Below are 25053 nucleotides of genomic sequence, written 5' to 3'. Positions count from 1 at the left end.
TTCAATTTTTACACTTTTGGAAATAGCACTTACTTTTCAAATGCACAAATGTTATTAAACAGCTTCCTATCTGTTCAAGGGAGCAGAGATCACCCAGTGTACAGCAGTTTTCCTGGCTCAATGATAATAATAATTCTAAGAGAGATGACACAGAAAGCCATTCCAGACAAATCTAATGTCATGGAATTTCACCGGACAAAGTCCACATAATGTGCTTTATTTATTTTTTTAAATATAAATTTATTTAATTGGAGGCTAATTACTTTACAATATTGTATTGGCTTTGTAATGTGCTTTAAAAATCATCCTTTTTTTTTTCCTAAAACCAATGTGAAGACAATGTTTTCACTAGTGCTTTCTTTGCTTCAAAAGGGAAGCAAAAGGGTCCCCTTCGTCAAAGGCTGAAAGGTTGGGGAGGGGAGCGGTGAGGAGGAGGGTCTCTGAAAATATTTTTATGCTTTTCTCACTGAAACAAAACACCAAGAATGGATTTTCCATGAGAAGTGGCAGGAGAAAGGGCATCGGCCTAAGCTTAGGAGCTGCAGAGAGCCCCTGCCTGGCCACCAGCTCCAACCACCTACCAGGCCCCCGAGTAATGGAAACACCAGATTTAAACAGGTGTCACAACACTGACAGGGCCCCGTAAATGGGAAATGCAGAAGGCTGGAGGAGCTGCACAGCTGGCGCGGGGGTGAGACTTACAACACCGCGTGGTCCCCAGGCGCCCAGAGTCTGCGGTCCTTCATCTCACACACACTTAAATGTCCAAATGCCTCCGCGAGCACACACACAGCACCTACATAAAACCTCTGCACAGGAAATCTCTGCCATTCTTAAACGGTCTGGCCCAAATAAACCACCTCTGACAGAGTGCTCTGAGCGACTGGATTGCATTAAATGAGAGGAAAAAACGAAAGTGGGGTTGGTGATTCCACAATCAACAGTCTGCTCGGTGGAGCAGGTCACGTGGGCACCCTGGCTTCTCCGAGGAGGGGGCTGGGGGACGTGGCGGACTTGATAGAGGAAGAATATTGGGGTGAGGGGGTGGAGTCAGCCTATTTCCACCCCCATAACCACCCAGATGCTGTCACTGGCTGATGACCACAGATATCCGTGGATCCGTGAAATCTGCATCGCCTGGCCTCGCTCACGTCATCTCCCTCTGCTTCCGGACTTTCTGATCTGCCAAATGGGAGGGCAATACCCACCTTGCAAGGATTCTTTTCCTTTATTACTATTATTTGTTTAAATTTTTATTTTATATGGGAAAGACTGAAGGCAGGAGAAGAAGGGGACAGCAGAGGATGAGATGGTTGGATGGCACCACCGACTCCATGGATATGAGTTTGAGTGAGGTCCGGGAGTTGGTGATGGACAGGGAGGCCTGACGTTCTGCAGTCAGTGGGATCGCAAAGAGTCAGGCATGACTGTGCAACTGAACAACAGCTGATTTAGAATGTTGGGTTAGTTTCGGGTGTACAGCAAAGTGATTCAGTTATACAGACATGTGTCTATTTTTCAAATTCTTTTCTCATTTCGGTTTTTACAGAATAGAGGGACTTCCTGGTAGTCCAGTGGTAGGGACTCCACGCTTCCACTTCAGGGGGCATGGATTCACTCCCTGGTCGGGGAACTTAGGATCTTATATGCATGCAGCGTGGCAAAAACAAAAAGAAAAAAAAAAAAAAAACAGAATATTGAGAGTTCGCTGTTATAATCAGTAGGTCCTTGCTGGTAAGGGTTTCTTAAGGTGGTGTGTAAAGCAGCAAAAAGGCCCAGCACAAAGGTAATGATCTATCAAAGGTAGCCAGTCTAAAGGTCATCATCCTAAACACACTTACAAAATTCTTCCCTGCAAAAAAGTGACTCTTTGTTCTTTGCCCAGAAGAAGGTATAAGATAAAGGACAACATTCAGTCTGAAAGTTTCATTAATTCCCCAAAGGAGCTCAATACGGAAAGTGTAGAGGGGCTGCAGGAAGACTCTGAAAATGCAAAGAGGCGGGAAGACCAGGGTACAACTGAACTCTCAGGCTGCCGAAACAAAGCGCCACAGGCTGGATGGCTTCAACAACAGAAATGCGCTTACTCACAGGCTGGGGAGGCTGAGATCAAGGTGCTGACAGGTTAGCTCTCCTGAGGCCTCTCTCCCAAGCTTGCAGACGGCTGCCTGCTTGCTGTGGGCTCGCCTGTCCTTCCTGTGTGCTCACCTGTCCTTCCCGTGGGCTCACCTGCCCTTCCCGTGGGCTCACCTGTCCTTCCCGTGTGCTCACCTGCCCTCCCTGTGTGCTCACCTGCCCTTCCCGTGTGTTCACCTGCCCTTCCCGTGTGCTCGCCTGCCCTTCCCATGTGCTCGCCTGCCCTTCCCGTGTGCTCGCCTGCCCTTCCTGTCAGCTCAGGTACCCCTGGCATCTCTGTTTGTGTCCACACTTCCTTTTCTTAAGGGACAGCAGTCCGACTGGACTAGGGGCCACCCTAAGGACCTCATTTTAACTTACTTCCTTATAGGCAGTCACATTCTGAGGTCCTGGGGGCCAGGGCCTCAATATATGAACCTGGGGGGACAAAATTAAACCCATAACACTTCCTTATACCATAATCTGAAATGCTGAATTGGGTGTTCACAGAACTAAAGAATCCATGTGATGAAAAGAACTCAAGGGGCCGTCAACAGACAAACGGATTAAAATGATGTGAGCTATATACCATATAGATATATCTATAGGTATATATAGATATACAGATATCACATATATCATGAAATATTACTCAGCCATAAAGAAGAATGAAATATTGATATGTGCAGCAACGTGCACAGACCTAGAGAATATTATACTTGGTGAAGTCAGACAAAGACAAACATTATATGATATCACTTACACGTGGAATCTAAAAAATAAAATAAATGAATCTATTACATAAAACAGAAACAGACTCAGATCAAGAAAACAAACTTATGGTTCCCAAAGAGGAAACGGAGGGGAGGAAGGATAAGTTAGGAGTATGACAGATGCTAACATACACACACTACTATACATAAGAGACAAGGAAAGGACCTACTGTATAGCACAGGGCACTATACTCAGTATCTCATAATAACCTATCATGGAAAATAACCTGAATGTATGTATGTAAATGAATCACTTTGCTATACACCTGAAACTAACACAATACTGTAAATTAACTATATTTCAGTAAAGAGGAAAAATGAGGTGAAAACAGAAAAGTCGTCCTATTTTTTGTTAAACTGACTTCTCTCTACTAAAAAACACTTATGTTTAGATGAGGAGGAGGAGAATCCATGTGATTATGAGGGACACAAGAAGAAGCAAAGAATTTTTCTTGGAAAGAGTTTCTGCAGTGAGGTGGGGGGAGGCATACAGCCAACAGCAAATGGTTATGGGCCAGAGGGGGCAGACTTTATGCCCCAAAGACAGTGCTGGCATCAACGGGAGGAAGTTTCAGGACGGCAGACCTCCATTCCCTGCAGGGAACAACTTTCTCACAATTCACTTGCTCAACCAAGGACCAGACTGACTGCCTGATGCACCTTCTTTTGGTGTTAGCAAAGGCCACCCCATATGAACCCTGTAACGTGGGAGCAGGCACGACTTCGCATCACTCCACACAGAGACCGCCAGTCTCAGAAAGGGCAAGCGACTCAGCTAATCCAAGTTGGCGCCGGGACCAGAACCCAGACCCTTGGCCTCTGAGCCTTCTGTTCTGTCAGCCCCATAATGACAACTGCAACAAAGGCTCATGTGCCATTCCTCAGCCAGGGTGTCACAGAGAAGATTCCTGGGTTGGGAAGCCTTCATCAATCCCTCTGACTCTAAAATCCCAATCTAGAGGTGATCCCAGTAGAAGCCAGGGAATGGAAGGAAAGACTCCTGAGCAATGACTCTTAACAGTGACATCAGCCTCCTCAAAACCAGCCAGAGCTCAACTACATGATATACTGGAAAAGGAAAGTCTATGGCAATGATAATAAGATCAGTTGTTGCCAGGGGCTGGGGGAAAGAGAGATGAAAAGAGAGCACAGGGGATTTTTAGGGTATTGAAACTACTATACGATACTCTACTACACGTAGGTACACATCACTCAACTCAGTTCAGTCGCTCAGTCATGTCCGACTCTTTGCAACCCATGAACTGCAGCATGCCAGGCCTCCCTGTCCATCACCAACTCCAGGAGTTTACCCAAACTCATGTCCACTGAGTGGGTGATGCCATCCAACCATCTCATCCTCTGTCGTCCCGTTCTCATCCCACCTTCAATCTTTCGCAGCATCAGGGTCTTTTCCAATGAGTCAGCTCTTCACATCAAGTGGCCAAAGTACTGGAGTTGCAGCTGCAACATCAGTCCCTTAATGAACACTCAGTCCATCAATGAACACTCAGGACTGATCTCCTTTAGGATGGACTGGTTGGATCTCCTTGCAGTTCAAGGGACTCTCAAGAGTCTTCTGCAACACCACGGTTCAAAAGCATCAATTCTTCGGTGCTCAGCTTTCTTTACAGTCCAACTCTCACATCCATACATGACTGCTGGAAAACCATAGCCTTGACTAGACAGACCTTTGTTGGCAAAGTAATGTTTATGAAACAACCAGCGGCAAGCCCTAATGTAAACAGTGGAATCTGAATGATGATGAGTCCGTGTAGGTTCATTGATTGGAACCAACACACCACTCTGGTGGGAGCTGTTGACCATGTGGGGCTGTGCACATGTGGGAAGAGAGGACACATGAAAACTCTCTGAGCTTTCAGCTCCATTTTGCTATGAACTAAAACTGCTCTATAAACTGAAACCTCTTAACAAAAAGCCAAAAACAAGCCACAACAGGTCATCTACAGCCAGTTCATCAGTCCATGTATCAGAACACTTAATGTTGTATCCCATTCACCCTTTAAACTTTGCATTCATCAACTCTAAGCTATGGACATTGAAAAGGCTAGAAATGCCCTCAGAACAATTTGTTTCTACCTCAATATCTCACAGATGAGGAAGTCAAAGAAGTTTTTTCTCATTCTATCTTATTTTTCTCCAGGGAATGTAAAGGATTTAAGAGATAAGGCAATAACTGTGTTTTCTAAAAGCTTGAAATAATGTTCAAAATGATAGACACAAAAAGTTCGGTCTACCTGAAAAGCAAAGAGAGAGAGACAGATTCTTTATGATTGTAATAACAATAACAAAATTAAATTAAATAATTAAGACCCAGAGCAGATCAGTCATGGTGAGGTCAATACATTCATACATATGAACTGATCAAGACTTTTTAAAGCAGGTTGGCAATTCAAAGCAAGAACTTTTTTTAATGTCATATTTGAAGCAGATATCACATCCTGAGAATTTAGCCTGAGAAAAGCAAGTTTAAAAAAATAGTAAAAAAGCAAAATATGCATCAAGAACTTCAAAGGAATCTTAAAATAATGGTTAAAAAAGAAACACAACAAATACTCAGTTACAGGAGGGTGGTTATATAAGTGGTCAGCTCACTGGAACATGTGACCACCATACACAAGCATGGGCATGATAAGGCCGCTTTATTTTTTAATAGATAAACTTAGTTTATAAAAATGAAAAGAAAATGTCTTGAAACAGATACCACACAGTTATTATCTGGTCTCCCTACTGATCTACAGAGGTATTTAAGGAAAGGAACTAGGTTAAAAAACCCCAATAGATATATTAACATGTCGCTTTACAAATCTGATTTGCAGGAAAACTGGTTGGTTACCTAGTTTTGTTGGTGGTTTTGTTTTTGCTTTTTGCTGATTCTTTTTTTATTTATCAATTTGCAGATACATTGGAGAAGGCAATGGCACCCAACTCTAGTACTCTTGCCTGGAAAATCCCATGGACGGAGGAGCCTGGTGGGCTGCAGTCCATGGGGTCGCTAAGAGTCAGACACGACTGAGAGACTTCACTTGCACTTTTCACTTTCCTGCATTGGAGAAGGAAATGGCAACCCACTCCAGTGTTCTTGCCTGGAGAATCCCAGGGACAGGGGAGCCTGGGGGGCTGCCGTCTATGGGGTCGCACAGAGTTGGACACGACTGAAGTGACTTAGCAGCAGCAGCAGATACACTGCTGCCCTAGTAACCTTTAGTGGCAACCAGTGAGGTTTGTTATGAAATTCTACATATCTGGTATGATTCAATGAATTGTATTATAACTAATGTTCTTTTCTGAAGTCTAACTTTTCCCACTAGTATTTTTTTTAATTTTATTGAATTACAATAATTGATTTACAATGTTGTCTTTAATTGCTACACAGCAAAGTAACTCAGTTATACACATATATATATATTCTTTTTCGTATTCTTTACCATTATGTTATCACAGGATACTGAATATAGTTCCCTGTACTATATAGTATGATTTTGTTGTTTGGCCTAGTTTTCAAACTAATCACAAAATCCATTTTCTTAATGGTCCAGACATTTTGCCAATTCTTCCAGCTCAAAAGAAGTTCCACTGATCTCCCATTTACTGCAAACAACAAATCTCACATCAGTTTATCTCCACTGGGAGTTTGTACCCGTGGACCCACAGTTCTTTTTACCTTTGTCCATATAGTTACTTTATAGAACTGATGTAATGTCAAAGAAAAGAAGATACAAATCTGTAGCTCTGCAAGAATTACAAATAAGTTAAAAGGGCGTGAAAAGATGGATAAGAAAGAACAAAGAAAAACCAGAAGCAACAATGTGCTCCTATAGTAGCAACATGCAGAATATTTCTTTTAAAATATACTTGATTGTTCTTACAATACATAGTTGGGAGGTGAAACCAACTATAGTCGGTTTCAACTATGGCTTGTTTCTTACAACAAATAAGCAGTAAATAAAAATATACTTTAAAGAGTAAGTTGATCCATGCAACGCAAAGTTCCTTTAATAGCCTCGCGCATGCTAAGTCGCTTCAGTCATGTCCGACTCTGTACAACACCATGGACTGTAACCCTCCAGGCTCCTCTGTCTGTGGGATTCTCCAGGCAAGAATACTGGAGTGGGTTGCCATTTCCTATGCCATTTATTAGCCTCTGCTGCCCTCAGCTAGGGCTTCCCTGGTGGCTTGGTGGTAAAGAACACGCCTGCCAGTGCAGGAGATGTTGATTCAGTCCCTGGTCTGGGAAGATCCCCTGGAGAAGGAAAAGGCAACCCACTCCAGTATTCTCGCCTGGAGAACTCCATAAACAGAGCAGCCACGGTCCATGAGACTGCAAAGAATACAAGGCCTCAACTAGCAAATAGTTTAGAAATGCCATAGCAGAGACTTGGACCCTTATCTAATCTCAACCAGCAACTTGCGACTGCACTTTCCCTAGAGCCAGTGGCCTTCATCCCTCGCTCTGCGGTCATCTGCAATTAATGCTCCGGTCTCAACACTGCACCTCCCACATGCTACAAGTCATCCATCAAGGAATATGCTTGTCCCTAGTCTCTCCTGAGTCCAGACCTTTCACCTTGGGTTTCTCATCCCTTAGTGACAGCCCACCATCTTGGCAAAGAGCAGAACACCATGCTTGTATACTGATTGTGGAATGTTATAAGTTGGGGGCAAATGTATCCTAACATTCATCAAGTTCCTCCACAGAGATGCTGTGGGCAAAACCAATATCAGTTTGGCTGAGATCCTTACTTCAAGAAGGATTGGTCCTTCCATGAAGAACCTCTTTCCCATGAGGTCCCTCCCATTGTGGGCTAGTTTCACCTCCCAACTACAGTGCATTCTCCTGAGAGCACGGAACTTCCACCTCCTGCTATTTCTACCAGCCCACATCCCTCACTAGACAGTGAAGGACAGGGAAGCCTGGGGTGCTACAGTCCATGGCATCACAAAGTCAGACAAAACTTAGCAACCGAACAACAACAAGCCCCTCACTGTCACTCTTGGGCTCTTTCATTATTTCCTGCACAGTGTCCAGGTATAAATTCCTGCCCTGTCCATCTGCAGGCTGCATCCTGGGCTGCTTTGCCCCAAGCCCCCAGGAGCCTTTACAAAGTCCCGGTGCAGAAAAGCCCACCTCAGCATTAAAGACATATTGGGGCAATGCTCATGGACTTTTTCTTTGTTTTCTGGTTCCTGTTTATCTGCTGGCTCCAAACTGTGTGCCTGACTGTACATTTACCACTATGGACTGAATATCTGTATCCTCCAAAAACTCATCCAGTGAAGCCCTAACCTTTGATGTGTTGGGGGTAGGGTGGGCAGGAAGGGACGTAATTAGATTTAGATGAGGTCAAGACAGTGGAGGCCACATGATGAAATTAACATCCTTATAAAAGGAGGACCAGATGAGAGTGCTCTGTGTACGCATGCACCAAGGAAAAGCTCTATGAAATCAAAACAGGAAGAAGGTTCTCCGACAGAACCTGACCATTCTGAGCACCCTGATCTCAGGACTTCCGGCCTCCAGAATGGTGAGAAATAAATGTTAGCTGTATAATCCACCTGCTCAAACTAAGACACCCACCCATCTTCCCCCTCTGAGGGCAAGCTGTCTCACTTTGGCTAATGCTATAGCACCAACTCCATTCTGGCTGAAGACTGCTCCCAGCCAGTGGGGTCCTTAGGGAATATGCTTGTCCCGAGTCTCTCCTGAGTCCAGACCTTTACCACCTTAGGTTTCTCATCCCTTAGCGACAGCCCACCGTCTTGGCAAAGAGCAGAACACCATGCTTGTACACTGACTGTGGAATGTTATAAGTTGGGGGCAAGTGTATCCTAACATACAATGAGCTCCTCCACAGAGGTGCTATGGGCAAAACCACGATCCATTTGGCTGAGATCCTAACTGCAAAGTGTCTGCAATCTAGGGTCAACCCTACCTTCATGCCCTCTCCGTATATCCCAGAATCCATACATTTTCCCAGGAAAACTAGGCAACTGTTCTGTCTTTGGGGCTTCTCTACTGGGAATGCATGACGACCTCTGATTTCCAGCACCATGCTAACAGCTTGCCATTTGGAGCCTGAAGACTTAGTGAGATTTCCAGCTGGGCCTCCCCACTCGGTTTCCTTGGGCTAATCATGAACCTTTCCAAGCCATGGCTTTCCTTGGCTATAGTGCACTTAGGAGCACCTTCCTTGAAGTGACTGTGAAATCCAAATGACATTAAAGTTTTGAGAAGACTTCCAAGGAGGGGGGAAAAAAATAGTGCCTAGTGCCTACAGTCTAGGAAACAACATGAGTCAAACTATGATAACACTCCCATATAAAAAGCCATTAAGGACTTCCCTGGTGGCGCAGTGGCTACGACTGGACTGCAGGGGTCCAGCTACAACCTCTGGTCAGGGATCTAAGATCCTGCAAGTCTCACAGCACAGCCAAAAAATAAAAATAAAGCACCGCTAAACACTAAAACATCGAGGAAATGACATAAAGATGGCTGATTTCGACCAGACCTGGAAGAAGGGCTAGCAAAAATAGGAACAGTCCATAGCTAGAGACAGTGTGGTCGCTAAGAGTCGGACACGACTGAGCGACTTCACTTTCACTCTTCACTTTCATGCATTGGAGAAGGAAATGGCAACCCACTCCAATGTTCTTGCCTGGAGAATCCCAGGGACCGGGGAGCCTGGTGGGCTGCAGTCCATGGGGTCGCACAGAGTCGGACACGACTGAAGCGACTTAGCAGCAGCAACAGCAGAGACAGTGTAACCATATACAAGAGAGAATGGGATATATTCCAGAGCAAAGAGGACTCCTGTGTTACTGGCTCTAAGCATTTGAGAAAGGAACCCTGAGAGATGAAGTGGGAAAGCAGGGCTGGGGCCAAAGGGCTAGACAGAGTCTAAAGCACATGGTCATATCAGGGAAGCTCTAAGAAAGTCACGCTTCTTAGCAGCAAGTACACACCTGTGTTACGCATTCTCAACTGACTGTAGCAGGCAGTCTAATGGAGTGGTCGGCCGCACACACTTGTGGGCTGAGTGGTGTCCCCCCAGAATATATGTTTAAGCTTTGATCTGTAGTAACTATGACTATGATCTTAATTGGAAACTCGATCTTGGCAGATATAACCAAGTTAGGGTGACATTAAATAGGACTAAGATGGACCCTACATCCAATAGCTAGTGCCTTGACGAGAGGAGGAGATTCAGAAACAAACACACAGCCACAAAAGACGACCATGAGGAGGAGGCTGAGACTGCAGTGAGGATGTCAGAAGCCCAGGAATGCCGAGAGCCAGCACAAGCTGGAAGAGGCAAGAAAACATTCTACCCTGGAACCTTTGGAGGGAACGTGGCCCTGCTGCCTTCTTGATTTTGAACTTCTAGCATCCAGAACTACGAGAGAATCAGTGTGTCTTGTCTTAGGTCATCCATCCGAGGCACCTTTTACTAGTAACCCTAGAAAATGAATGCAAATATGAATTAAACTGGACTTAGAAATAATCAAGATTCTAGGACCTTCAGAGAAGATGGGATAGTACGTGAACTAGGAGGTGATCCTAGAGAAACACTGAGATCACGAGACACAGCCATGACTGGAAGTGGGTGTAAGAACACCGCCTAAGGGGAAAGGAGTATAAAGAAAGGGACGCAGTCAACCCTCGAAGGTCAACCACTTTCTGATAATTGAAGGTCTGGGTTCAATCCCATCCTGAAAAGATCAGTCAACAATGGGGCTAATCCATCCATTGACATTTAATCACTGGACTTCTTGGCTGCCCCCTGAGGGCTTTCTCATCTTTGTTCATTCCAGGCCAGAATCCACAGTCCTGCAGTTCTTACTTTTCAGAGGGCACTTTGCTCTTTAATCCCCATGTTTAAGTGGATTACAAAAAAGTACAACTTGGGAGATGAAGCTTCTACTAGTCACCACCTACCCAAAGATGAATGTGGATTTAATCAATATAATTTTTCTGATTATACAAGTAACCCCTAACGATTATAAAATCTTTCAGTTTGAGAAAATTATGCCTAAGAAAATAAGATTCCCCCTAACTTCAACACTAAAAGACATTCATTGTTGCTATTTGGCTATATTTACCTGATGTAATTAAGAGAAATACTTTATAATTAAAGAAAAAAAATTAAGGATGGGTTATTTGGGAAGAATCATCCAGATAAAGAAAATGTGAGGGAAAAGAACCCCACAGAACATCTGAGAAAAATCAACAGTGAGCCACGTAATCAAAGGCCATTAGCCATTTTAACACTGCTAGAGGTCAGAGCGGAGAAGGCAATGGCACCCCACTCCAGTACTCTTGCCTGGAAAATCCCATGGACAGAGGAGCCTGGTGGGCTGCAGTCCATGGGTCACTAAGAGTCAGACACGACTGAGAGACTTCACTTTCATTTTTTACTTTCATGCATTGGAGAAGGAAATGGCAACCCACTCCAGTGTTCTTGCCTGGAGAATCCCAGGGACGGGGAAGCCTGGTGGGCTGCCGTCTATAGGGTCGCATAGAGTCGGACACAACTGAAGCGACTTAGCAGCAGCAGCAGCAGAAGTCGGAGAGATCTGATTCAAATAAAAAGAGGAAATTCAGAAACATGACTCTCACAGCATCCTAAGTTAGTTATAATGTTCAAGGCATTAAACTATTCAACTTGACTCCTTATTAAGCTCTTCAGTTGAAAAATCTACCAAATAACTTTTCCAAGATGGAAACCTTAATGTTTAAGGTACATTAAGATCTTTTTGCAAGAGTTCCATTTTTTTCCCAAGTTAGGGTTTCCTAGCAACCATAACACAGCAACCAAGAACTATATCTTATGGCCTTGGTACCAGTCTCCTCAAGGCCTATACGTATAGGCCTGTACATGTAACCCTTGGCTATCTCAGCTATGGCTGGGCTTTGGAATGCCGGAGGGACTGGGTCCATATGCTATAATAGACAGTATACACTGCTGGTTGCTAGCAGGCCCATAAACTCACTTATCCTGACGTAGATGGGATTCAGAACTGCTGTATCACAGGCTAAGAAAGCAGAGATTAACATTAAAATTAAATTAATTAAAATTAAAATTTAGAGGCTATATGTAAGGAATCATTTTAGCCCTCCTCACTCACATAAGCTCTGTTAACTAGTTTCAGTTTCAAGAAAGGCTCGTTCACTTGGATTTCTAAAGATTCAGAGGTCCTAAGACTAACCTAACAACATCAAGAAGTCCAACTGGTTTTGACCTCATTTCTTCCAAGAAAGAGGAGGTCATTTGGGTGCTTTCTTATTTGAGCTGAAATCATGCTGCAGGCGCCCACAAACCTTTTCTTTAAAGTAATTTAAATGGTTTGATACAATTGGTGAGAGGTCACAGGACCAAAGTTGCAGGCATTCAGTCCCCAAATTAAAGCAATTAACTGTCACGGAAGTGAAGAAAAGAAAAAAAAGGAAAAACAAAACCACTGGGTGCATTTTTTAAATCTACTTTAAAATTGTTAAATTGTTTGGTTAAGCGAAAACCATAGTTGGGAGGCTGTAATTTTTCAAATGACAATGAAATGCTAAAGTTCAATTGATATAATTGTAGAACTGAAATTATTTCTAATCATAAAGATTTCAAAGTGAGATGATTCCAACATTCATAAGACTTTTCTATAATAAAACTGTACAGTAGATCTTGCACTGCACTTGGAACATTTTTTTCATGCTCAATAAATTACTTACGAAGAGTAACATTATAATGATCAGCCTGCAAATATTTTTCCTCCCATAACATGAAGCACAGCAGAATTCAGGATACAGTCATTAGCAACATCCGGAAGTCATTAAAAAGATGAACCTAAGCACAGAGAAGCCCCAAATGCCTGAAATTGTTATCCAATATCTTAAAACTCTCTATCCAAAAAAAAAAGAAAGATACTCAAATCTAATTTTCGCTAAAATATGACCAAAATGTTTTAAATAACCAAAATAATCTGATGTCTCAAGATAGTTCACTTGCAAATACCTAAACAACACAGGCAACTATCCTAAGTAAAGAAACTTAAATGTGTGGCTCTAATAATACTTGTGTCTTTTGAATGCAGTGTCACTCAACCTCAGCACCATGGACTATGGACCAGAAATTCTTTGTCTGAGGGACTGACCCCTGCGTTGCAGGATGTTAGCAACGTCCTTGGCTTGTGCCACCCAGATGCCAGATATCTCTTTGTGTCTAGGTAGATGCTCAATACTTCCCCAGTGCTGCACTTGGTCGCTCAGTCGTGTCCAGTTCTTTGCGACCCCACGGACTGTAGCCCACCAGGCTCCCCTGTCCATGGGAGTTCTCCAGGCAAGAGTGCTAGAGTGGTTGCCATTTCCTTCTCCAGGGGATCTTCCCAAGCCAGGAATAGAACCCATGTCTCCTGCATTGCAGGCAGATTCTTTACTGTCTGAGCAGCTAGGTAGATACTAGATACTTCTCCAGTAGAACAACCTAAAATATCTCCAGACATTTCCAAAAGTCACCCGGTGGGCAAAACTGGCCCCAGTTCTTAACTAATATAAGAACCTAATATAATACAGTGATAAATATTTCAACCAGCAAAAAAAATGTATGACCCAAAAGTTGACACCCAAGACAGCTCCCTTCAAATTACTTTGCAAAAATATACCCTTCTGTAACTTTGGTAAATAAATAACTGAGTCATTCACACAGTTTTAAAAGTAAATGAAAAAATTGCTCTTTTTTATTATTTAAAGTGTTCCCAGTATTTCTTTTCTCAGTCTATCAGTTAAGGCATTCCAGTATAACTACAGAAAATATACAACCTGGAGTACAAACCTGACTTACTGTCAGAGTCATAACTAAGCAAACATCTTTACTGACCTTCGGCTTTTCAAAAGCAAACCATATGTAAAAGATGCCGTCAGAAGAGTGAAATGACGACTCACCGAATGAAGACAATGTTTACAAATCATGTATCTAATAAGGTACTTTTATCGAGACTATGCAAAGAATCCTTATGATTTAATAAAGAGACAGAAACCAAATTTTAAAATGAGCAAAGGGTCTAAACAGACATTTCTCCAATGTCTATTTCTCCAATGTTCAATTGTCCAATACACAATTCACCAATGAGCACTTGAAAAAATGCTCAACATTCTTACGTATCAGGGAAATACAAATCAAAATCAAAAGGCGGTATTTCCTCTCACCCACAAAGATGACTAAAATCAGAAAAATTAATAATAAATGCTGGCAAGGATAGGAGAAATTAGAATTCTCATTCATTCACTGCTGATAGGAATGTACCACTCCTAGGTATATACCAAATTCCAATCAGTATTTGTACACTAATGTTTACAGCAGTAACTATGCACAATAGTTATGAGGTAGAAACAACCCAAATGCCCATCAACTGATGAATGGATGTAAATAAAGTGTGATACGTCCATACAAAGAAACATTATTCATCAATAAAAAAGATGGAAATGCTGGGACTGTCCTGGTAGTCCAGGGGCTAAGACTCCAGGCTCCCACAGCAGGAGCCCAAGTTCAATTTCTGGTCAGGGAACTAGTCCCACATGCCGCAACTAAGATCTCACGGGCTTCAGCTAAGATCTGGTGTGGCCAAATTAAAAAAATAAATATTTTTTAAAAAACAGAATGAAGTACAGACATGCCACAACCTGGAAGACCCTTGAAAACAATATGCTAACTGAAAGAAGACAATCACAGAAGACCATACATTACACGACCCTGTTTATACGTAATGTGCAGAGTAAGCAAGTCTATAGAGATGAGCACAATAAAGGACAGAAACGGTATGGACCTAACAGAAGCAGAAGATATTAAGAAGAGGTGGCAAGAATCCACAGGAGAACTGTACTAAACAGATCTTCACGACCCAAATAACCACGATGGTGTGGTCACTCACCTAGAGCCAGACATCCTGCAATGTGAAGTCAAGTGGGCCTTAGAAAGCATCACTACGAACAAAGCTAGTGGAGGTGATGGAATTCCAGCTGAGATATTTCAAATCCTCAAAGATGATGCTGTGAAAGTGCTGCACTCAATATGCTACATATTTGGAAAACTCAGCAGTGGCCACAGGACTGGAAAAGGTCAGTTTTCATTCCAGTCCCAAAGAAAGGGAATGCCAAAGAATGCTCAAACTACCGCACAATTGCGCTCATCTCACATGCTAGGAAAGTAATGCTCAAAATTCTCCAAGCCAGGCTTCAACAGTACATGAACTGTGAACTTCCAGATGTTCAAGTTGGATTTAGAAAAAGTAGAGGAACCAGAGATTAAATTGCCAACATCCGTTGGAGCACAGAAAAAGCAAGAGAATTCCAGAACATCTACTTCTGCTTCACTGACTATGCCAAAGCCTTTGACTTTGTGGATCACAACAAACTGGAAAATTCTTAAAGAGACGGGAAGAGCAGACCACCTGAACTGCCTCCTAAGAAATCTGTATGCAGGTCAAGAAGCAACAGTTAGAACCAGACATGGAACAATGGACTGGTTCAAAATTAGGAAAGGAGTACATCAAGGCTGTATATTGTCACTCTGCTTATTTAACTTATATGCAGAGTACATCATGTGAAATGCCAAGCTGGATAAAGCACAAGCTGTAATCAAGACTGCCAGATGACACCACCCTTATGGCAGAAAACAAAGAAGAACTAAAGAGCCTCTTAATGAAAGTGAAAGAGGAGAGTGAAAAAGTTAACTTAAAACTCAACATTCAGAAAACTAAGATCATGACATCCAGCCCCATCACTTCATGGCTAATCGATGGGGAAACAATGAAAACAGTGACAGATTTTATTTTCTTGGGCTGAAAAATCACTGCAGATGGTGACTGTAGCCATGAAATTAAAAGACGCTTGCTGCTTGGAAGAAAAGATATGACCAACCTAGACAGCATATTAAAAACCAGAGACATTACTTTGCCAACAAAGGTCCATATAGTCAAAGCTATGGTTTTTCCAGTAGTCACGAGTGGATGTAAGAGTTGGCCCATTAAGAAGGCTGAGCACCAAAGAACTGATGTTTTTGAACTGTGGTGTTGGAAAATACTCTTGAGAGTCCCTTGGACTGCAAAGAGATCCTACCAGTCCATCCTAACGGCAATCAATCCTTAATATTCATTGGAAGGACTGATGTTGAAGCTGAAGCTCCAATACTTTGGCCACCTGATGTGAAGAGCTGACTCATTGGAAAAGACCCTGATGCAGGGAAAGACTGAAGCCAGAGGATATGGGAACGACAGAGGATGAAATGGTTGGATGACATCATCGACTATATGGACAAGAGTTTGAGCAAACTCTGGGAAATGGTGAAGGACAAGGAAGCCTGGCGTGTTGCAGTCCATGGAGTCACAAAGAGCCAGACATGACTGAGCGACTGAACAACAACAACAAATAGAGACAGAAAATACATCAGTGGTTCCTGGAGACTGGCTGGATGGGTGGGGAAGGGAGGTAAGTAGTAACAGGAATGGGTTTCTTTTGGAGGTAATGAAAATGTTCAAAAATTGATGTCTGCTCAGTTCTGCAAGTATACCAAAAACCACTCGATTGCATACTTTAAAGAACCAAATTGTTTGGTATGTATTATTGTTGTTCCATCGCTAAGTCGTGTCCAACTCTTCGCGACCCCATGGGCTGTAGCCTGTCCATGGGATTCTCCAGGCAAGAATCCTGGAGTAGGTTACCATTTCCTTCTCTAAGGGGATCTTCCCGACCCAGGGATCAAACACACACCTCCTGCATTGGCAGGCGAGTTCTTTAGCTCTGAGCCACCAGGGAAGTACGTATTGGCTGGCCCAAAAGTTTGTTTGGGTTTTTCCATAAAATGTTACAGAAAAACCCAAATGACCTTTTTGGCCAACCCAATAAATCATATCTTAATAAATCTGTTATCAATAAAAAAAATAGAGAAAGCACAGAAAACTTCATCATCCTTATCATGCTTACAGAACTGTCTTATCCACCCTGACATCTGACAGAAGCTGGAGGTAAAACAGGAAGGGGAGTTGAGAGGAAAGGCAGGTCAGGACACTGACATCCTCATTTCACAAAGGGAAAGGAGGCAAAGGGCACTGCCATTGGCTGATGGAACTAAATTAGTCTATACAAGCAACAGAAAGATCGAACCATAAATATAAGCATCAAAAATCTAGAGAAGAAAGGAAATAAGACACAGTAAGTAAGCTAAACTGTCTTTTATCATAACAGCCAGTCAAATGAAAATGGCATAAGCAGATTATATAGCAATATAATCAGTAGAGGAACTGAAAACAAAAATGAACAAAAGTGATTTATTTCTGGAGAGTACAGGAGTGGGTGGGGAAAAAAACAAAACAGAACATGTTTTTCACAACAAGCTCATCTTTTCCCCTAGGTTGCTAATACGACAGGGGATTATCATTTTGCACATCATTTTTAGAAACAAATCGAACCTGGCATTACTTGAACAGAAGAATCCACGTGAAAGAAGGAGTGTGCTTGGCATCAGGAAGGATACTGTGGTTGATCACCATCAGTGAGTGAAACTGACTCAAGTTTTATAGCCAAAGACTGCATCCTTAGTTAGCTAATTTGGAAATGTAACATGTTAGACCCTCAAGAGAATAAGAAGCACACACAGAGTCCCTACCCTCTCTGCGACAGTTAAGAAGCATGATTAGGTCAAAGCTTCACCACAGCAAGAGTATTTTAAAAGCCCTAACAACTTCTGGATTACCCGATAATTCAAACAGTAAGAGTCTGCCTGCAATTGCGGGACCCCTGGGTTCGATCCCTGCATTGGGAAGATCCCCTGAAGAAGGAAATGAGAACCACTCCAGTACTCTTGCCTGGAAAATCCCATGGATGGAAGAGCCTGGCAGGCTACAGTTCGTGGGGTTGCAAAGAGTCAGACACGACTGAGCAACTTCACTTTCAACAACTTCTGGATCCAAAGACATCTTAGGTGAGAGAAGGCACGTGGGGCATTATTCTCCCTGCGCAGCTTGAAGGCACTTATTTAGTTTTTTAAATGGAGTATAGTTGCTTTACAATGTTGCGTTTGTTTCTGCTATACATTAAAATGAATCAGCTGTATCTCCCTCCTTCTTGGACCTCCCTCTCCCTCTAGGTCATCACAGAGCACCTGCATTGTGCTAGCTGTCTGTTTTACACATGGCAGTGAAGGCATTTTAAAAACCAAAAGGTGAGTATGGAGGCTGATGCCACCAGAATAGAGCAGGATTTGCCATCTGGGAAGTACAATCCACAGTTACTTAAATATACTCACGGTGACAACTCTTGACGCTTGGGACTCTGGATTCCAGGCAGCCACTCCGGGGCACTTTTGAGAATGGCAGGTGGCAGAATCAGCCATGACGCCAGGGACCAGGCATGACCAAGAGTGACCAGGGTACCCAAGCAATCTAGGGGCCTTATAGGCATAGAAAGCGACGCTGTGGTTATCAGATCCCAGCGGGCTACAGCACGAGCAAGAATTTGACCCCCATGTTCCCACTCCAAGGATAACCTTGTGTATGTGAGAAGATCAGGAGGTACATTTCAGGGACTCCCGTGGTGGCCCAGGGGTTAGGACACCACCCTGTCACTGCTGAGGACCCAGGTTCAACCCCCGGTCAGGGAACTAAGATTCCACAAGCCATTCCTGGTAGCCAGAAAAAAAAAGAAAAAGAAAAACTAACACATTAGCTCAGTAGTTGGGTCAGACTCCTGTTAAGTCCAAAAATGAAATGCACATCTGAATGTCATGATGAGACTAAGCCCACAGTTCTCACCTTCTCAAACACTGTCCTAAAAGCAAGTGGGAACCAGCTAATGAGGTCCTGACTGCTCTAGACGGTCCAGCTTGAAATCTTGTGCCCGGAATGCGAAGAGCTCCCTCCCCACCACAGGAGAGCCATCTGGGTCAAGAGAGATCTTGTCAAGAGACAGCCTGAGTTGGTCAGGCTTTGGGCTGGAATCTCTCTCCCAAAGACCTCTGGGGGTGCGGTGGGAAGTGGGGGCAAGGCAGATTCCCCCCCGCCCCTGCCCCCGTTAAAGGCCCTTCAGGCTCAACCTGCAGACCTCAGGCCCATCTCCTCTTCTGAAAAGCAAGCACTGGGGACTTCCCTGATGGACCACTGGCTGAGACTCTGTGCTCCCAAGGCAAGCTGCCCAAGTTCGATCCCTACCAGGCAACTGAGATTCCCATGCACCACAAGTGAAGATCCGCATGCTGCAACTAAAACCCAGTGCAGATAAATAATAAATATTTTAAAAAAGAAAAGAAAAGCGAGCATCAGATAGAAAAAACCCCCACACACTCCATTTCTGTGGTCCTGACAACTCAACAGGGAAGATTCCCAGACTCAGGACTCCCCTTGACTTCCTCTCCTCTGGGGCCGACCTGGTGACTTTTTCTAGCTCATCATCCCTGCCATAGATGGCAGAGGAAGCCAGGAGCAGGAACCAGAATGAATCTGAGTTTAAAAGGTTAGCCCCTCCTGGCCCAGGAGGCGGGTACTCGGGCGACACAAGGGCAGCCACTGAGAAGGCAGGATATCCTGCCTCCTCCCATGGCACAGAGAACAGTGTTTGGGCTTTTTAAGGACAAGCAACTGAATCTCCTTCACCTAATTCCGCATCCACTCCTCACCCATCCCAAGCCACACTCGGTCCCAGGTCCACAGTCTCCCAATCACTTACCTCCTCACTCATCTGTTCATTCATCGATATACTTATCCTTTAGTCTGTAATAAAATTCTGCTGTAGAAGCTGGAAATATATAATCGGGGCCGGGGGCAGGGGTGGCGTGCGTTGTTTCGTATTTTAACCAAAGACAATGCCCCCCTCCCTTTCATCTCTCCTCCTTCAAAACGGCAGAGCCAGCACACACGTGGCACCTTCCTGCTTGGCTCCGAACTGCTACACCCAAATCTCTGTATGGAAAGAAACCCTGTGACGGCGCCAAGACTCGGAGGGCCTTGGGCTATTCAGAAAGTGCTCCACTAAAAGCACCTTTCCTCCCACAGGGCTGCTCACTGAATCATCACTCTTTGTTCAGCATCCTTCGGATGTACACAACTGACTGGCTCTTAGACTGTGCCAGGGTTTTGTTCTGGTTGTGTGTTGTTTTTCTCCTTTCTTGCTGCTATTTCAATGAACTGACGCCCCACTTGCAGCCAAATGCCAGGCTCTAAACTCAGCCTCAGCCCAATGAGGGAAGAATCTCTCTCTACCTAGCAAGAGCTCCGACGCCTCCTAGAAGAATCTCACACGAGTCTGGGAGGAATCTCTGTATACCCACAGTCTAGGCCTTTACGGATGGCTTAATGAGCTCCCTGGAGACCATAGGAACAGCAAAAGTCTTGTGCTGGAGGGGTGTGGAGGTTGGGAAGGGGATGGAAGGGAAAAACCCGCCTGCTAATATTTTGTACCTTTTACACTAGAGCATTGTTTTCTTTTCCAAAAATTCTGTTCCTGCCTGAGTACTGCTTTATTTTTTGAATGCCTCCTTTATTTACTTTTTTAAAAGTTTTTTTAAAAGTGATTGGCCTACAATGATGACAGAAAAAACACTTTAATAGGAATTACTAATTACATAAAACCAGATATTTAGAGATGAAATGTGAATGAATCATGAAAAACCGAAGGATTTATGCTGGGGACCTTGCAAATCTGTTTTTCTCTCATCCTATATGGAGGCGGGAAAAAAGGGAGGACGTAATTCAGAACCATTCTACCCATTTGCTAAATTTAGAGAAGAAAATGAGTATGTATATATGCGTGTATGTAATACATACACACACATATACACACACATAGCCAGTGAAACACTGTTTTACATACAGCAGTCCACACTGACATATATACACTATCAAGTGTAAAATAAATAACTAATAGGAAGCTGCTGTAAAAAACAGGGAGGCCAGCGTGGTGCTCTGTGATGACCTGGAGATGAGGGATGGGAGAGGGGAGGGGGGATGGGAGAGGGGAGGGAGGCTCAAGAAAGAGGGGATTTATTTATATTTATGACCCATTCACGTTGTCATGGGGCAGAAAAAAACATTGCAAAGCAATTATACTCCAATTTTTTAAATTTTTAATAATATTTTTAAAAAAAGATACAGGAGTCCAAACGACTGGACAGAGTGAAAACAAGGATCTTTCTCAACCACAAGCCCAAATCTGTTGGGATTCAGGAATTCCACAGGACTCTGCACACTGCTCACAGGAACCAAATTCTCTCTCTTGTCTGCTCACCCTCGTTCCTTGCGTACTCTCAGGCAGACGTTCCCCTCCATCACTGACTTCTCGGCAAGAATTGGATGGGATTCCCACCGGGCGCTCTTACCTGCTTCTTCATTTGGGAAAGCACAGGTTTGAACTTCACCATCTATTCAAGTGCTGTCTCATAGGCAGTAAGCAAGCTCCTCGCAATGCGGAAAAGGGAGAGGGGCTAACAGGCACAGCTAGCTGGCGCTCAGCAAAGCTCAGGGGATAAATTCCTGCCCCAGCGCTCCAGAAGGCCTGAGGTTCCATCTGCTTGTCCACAGAACTGCAGGAATTTGCGGGGGGATGGAGGGGGGCTTAGGCCAGCACCAAGACTCCTTTCTGGTTGGGGTGGGGGGCACTGGGAAGAGTGGGGAGCAGGGAGAGACAACTGCAGGGGACAGGAGAGGAAGTCTTTGTCCTAACTCTTTGGATGCACATGAGAGTGAAGTTGAATTGTCAGCTAACGAGATTTCCTAACCACGTGTTCCCTTTAAAGTCTAGGCCCCCCACTGATTTGATCCCCAGACAGCAGCAGGGGGCAAAGCTGCCTTCATGCATCCCTAAGGGCCAGAGAATTCCCAGAACAAGTGCAAGAAGGGTCAGAATCATTTCTGCAAGTGGAATTTCAAATGGGTTATAACATTTATGCCTTGGCATCTAGCAATAATACCACACTCCTACATCTGCTTAGGGTGACGGAGGCAGGTCCAGGGGGCAGAGGTTGTGAGGAACATTCCATGTGGGCTTCTGCCCCCACTGGACAACCTGCAAGTCCCTCTCCCCCTTAGTTTTTGTTTGTTGTTTGCTTGCTTGCTTGTAATGGCCCCTGGGATCTACATTCAAATGAGGTGTTATGGCACCCAGCTCAATAATTTGCCCCAGCAGGCGAAAGTGTGTTGAAACCAGAAGCATTTTTTTTTTCCATTATCTTATTCTGTAGCCAAACCCGAGATTGTTTTTTTCAAACTATTCATTCATCTGATTATGGACAGGTTTTTCCTTGTTTTTGTTTTTCCCATACACAGCGGCTTGTCTCTTTGCCTGGAGGAAATCAGCAGAGCTCAGCTGGTGGACCAGAGGAAAAACAAGTCAAAACACATTGACAGCATTTTGCAGATACTCAATGAAATCAGTTCTCCTCTTCCACATTCCCAAGTCAGGCAACAGCCTCCTCCTAAGGCAGGTATATTTCTCTTCCATGCAAAGATAATTACCTAGCAACTTCGGTGTTTACCCCTCCAAGACAACCTGACTGGCAGAATTCTTTACAGCAGGGTACAAAAGAGCATGCTCCAGAAACTAGCCGTTTACCAAACTTCTGCTACAAGACTCCGCTCAAATTTCACTTCTACCAGGAAGTGTTCCTCCCTGCCTCCAGGTATCTCTTTGTTCAAACCTCCCTCCATCCGGGTATTATAAACTTTGCACAGCGGCCATTGGTTTAGCAGCAGACACTTCCCACTTGGTCAAGGTTTCCTCCTCCAAACACAGGCCTGGGTCTCAGCATAGCCTCAAGGAAGAAGGAAAGAAGAAGAAACAAGTAAAAGCTAATGGAAAAAAATTTTAAAAGAACACCTAATGGAAATGCAAAAAAAAAAAAAAAAAGCCCTAAGGGATTAGATAAGTAGCGTGAAATCTAAGGTCAAGTAGAATAAGCCCTGTTTGAAGCTCAAAACGGCAATCCTACATGCTTTTAAAAATAAAATAGGAGTTGGGAGAATGGAAAACTGAAGCAAGGGTGAGAGATGCGGGGCCGTCCTCTGCAGTAGAATCCCTCTAACAGGGACAATGTTTCCAGTGTCTCCTCTGTGGCCGTAACTGCCAGTTGATTTATACTGTCCTTTAATCCTCACCCCACAAACGTGGACACTCATTATCCCCATTCTACAGACCTGGAAACTGAGACGCAAGGAGACTAAAGACGCTCGGTCTGGAACAGATCACCCTGCTCGTGGGTGATGCTGAGCAGGCACTGGAAGCCAGGTTTTTTGTTTTGTTTTGTTTTTTAACCTCAGTGCTCAGGCTCTCAATCTCTGCTCCAGCTCAAACAAAGTGGATGCCAAGTCAGCACGCGTGGGTAACCCGATCCGGACTGCTATGACATAAGAATGCCCCACAGCTGCTCCGCGGGGCCGCGTGGGTACCACTGAAACGGGCACCGATTGGCCAGCGTCCCCAAGGGCTCGCGCGTCCTTCAAGATTTGCCAACATGCAGGAAGAGGGAGACTCAGAATCAACCTGGGCCGGCTCGGGGATGAAGCCAGAGGATGCTACTGGAAGGGAGGTGAGCTTGGCTCCATCAGCGCCCCGACGGAGGCCAAACTGAGAGGGCCTCTGGTGTAAGGGGGCCTGGGAGCGCCGTGCGCAGCGGGGACAGGGCATGAAGGCGCCGTCTGGCGTTTATTCCCCCGCAGCATCTCGCCCAGGAGGCCTGAGGAGGGGGCGTCACCGGACAGCATGCACCAACTTCTAGCTCGGAGGGGGCGCGCGGCAGCCGCCGAGGCCGGGGGAGCGCTGCGCGCAACTCTGGCCCAATAGCGAGGTCTGTAAACAAAAGCGGGGCCCCACGCGGGTCCCCCAGCTGGGCGATGAGCCGCTCGGCGCAGCAGCATCCGAACGACCGGGCCCGCAGGGGAGCGTGACGGGACCGCGATCCCGAGCTGGCACCCGATGCACAGACCCCAGGATCCCGCGCCCGGATCCGTCATTGTCTGCGCGCGCGCAGAAGGCCGCTGTAAATGTCTGCTCCCGGGTCCGCCGGGGGTCCCCGGCCCTGTATGCCGATCCCCCAGGCTCTCCGCCCCGCGAGTCGGGTCCCGAGCGTAGCAGCGATCGCCAAGGTGAGCGCCCAGTCAGCGTCGCGGAAAACCCAGGCCTGGCGGGGTGCACGAGTCAGGGACGCAAACACACACACGAGACACACGCAAGCACACGCACGCCCTCCCCGAAGTTGATTTAAAAAAAAAAAATCAGCCGACACATACAAAGTGCCGTCGTTGCCGCAGGTCAGCGCTGACCTCCCGCTGCCGGGAAGACCGAATGCCAACGCCTGGATACTGTCACTTCCATTCGGCGCCAGGCACCTGGGCGCCACTGCCCGTCTCCCTCCGGACTGCTCCCTCGAGCGATAGATGTCTCCCTTGCTTCCCTCTCCAGTCCCCACCTCCCTCTCCGAGTATGGGAAACGTGAAAACAATACGAGCAAAGCCCGATCCGAGGGGGAGGTAGGACCCGCCGGGAGCCCCAATGTGCGGGGGGGAGACTGGGGTCAGGACGTGCCCGTCACGGGCAGAGGGGCTCCGGGCGTCCTCATCGCCGTTCCCTCCCGGTTAGCTCCAGCCAGCCAGCCAGCCAGCTCTCCCTCCCCAGGCTCGCGGTACTCACCCCCCGACGCTCGTCCCGGATCTCGGCCACGGGGCCAGGGACAATGCGGTGCCGCCGGGCTCCGGGGGGCTGCGAGCGCGCCGAGGCGTTCGCCGCGCTGCAGAGCTGCGCGCCCGACGGCGGCGGCGCTGCGAGAGCCCAGCCGCGCTCGGAGCGGGCCCCCCTGCTCCGTCCGCCAATGGGAGCCGTTACAGTGCCTCGGCCGGCAGCTTCGGGGGGCGGGGCCACGGGATGCCCGTGGGAAACCAGGCTCCGATTGGGCCGCCTGACAATCGCTCCGCCTCCAGCCGGCCAATCAGAGGCGGCGGATACAGGAGCGGGGCGTTCGGAGTTGGGCTCCAGCGCTCCAGCAGGCGCACGCTGGGTACCCGGGCGGCATCGCCTCCCCTCCGCGCGCGCGCGCGCGCAGCTTGACGAGATGCTCGCACCCGCGCGCGCGCACGCGGTAGCTGCCTTCCCACCAGGCTCCGGCGGAGCGACCCGAGGAGGGAA

At 45.7% G+C, this 25053-nt stretch overlaps 1 protein-coding gene across 3 annotated transcripts in view; it reads right to left on the bottom strand.

Moving 5' to 3' along the window:
- The window catches only part of TIAM1 (TIAM Rac1 associated GEF 1), a 461928-nt gene extending 437252 nt beyond the window's left edge, over nucleotides 1-24676 (bottom strand). For all 3 annotated transcript variants that reach the window (XM_060403824.1, XM_042229680.1, XM_042229684.1), the window contains exon 1: nucleotides 24562-24676. The gene's annotated coding sequence lies outside the window, so the exon portion shown is untranslated. The remainder of the gene's footprint in view (nucleotides 1-24561) is intronic.
- Nucleotides 24677-25053: the final 377 nt, after the last annotated feature.

This window comes from Ovis aries, chromosome 1, assembly GCF_016772045.2.
Source record: "Ovis aries strain OAR_USU_Benz2616 breed Rambouillet chromosome 1, ARS-UI_Ramb_v3.0, whole genome shotgun sequence".
In the NCBI taxonomy this organism is placed as follows: domain Eukaryota; kingdom Metazoa; phylum Chordata; class Mammalia; order Artiodactyla; family Bovidae; genus Ovis; species Ovis aries.
This window is presented reverse-complemented; position numbering and strand designations above follow the sequence as displayed.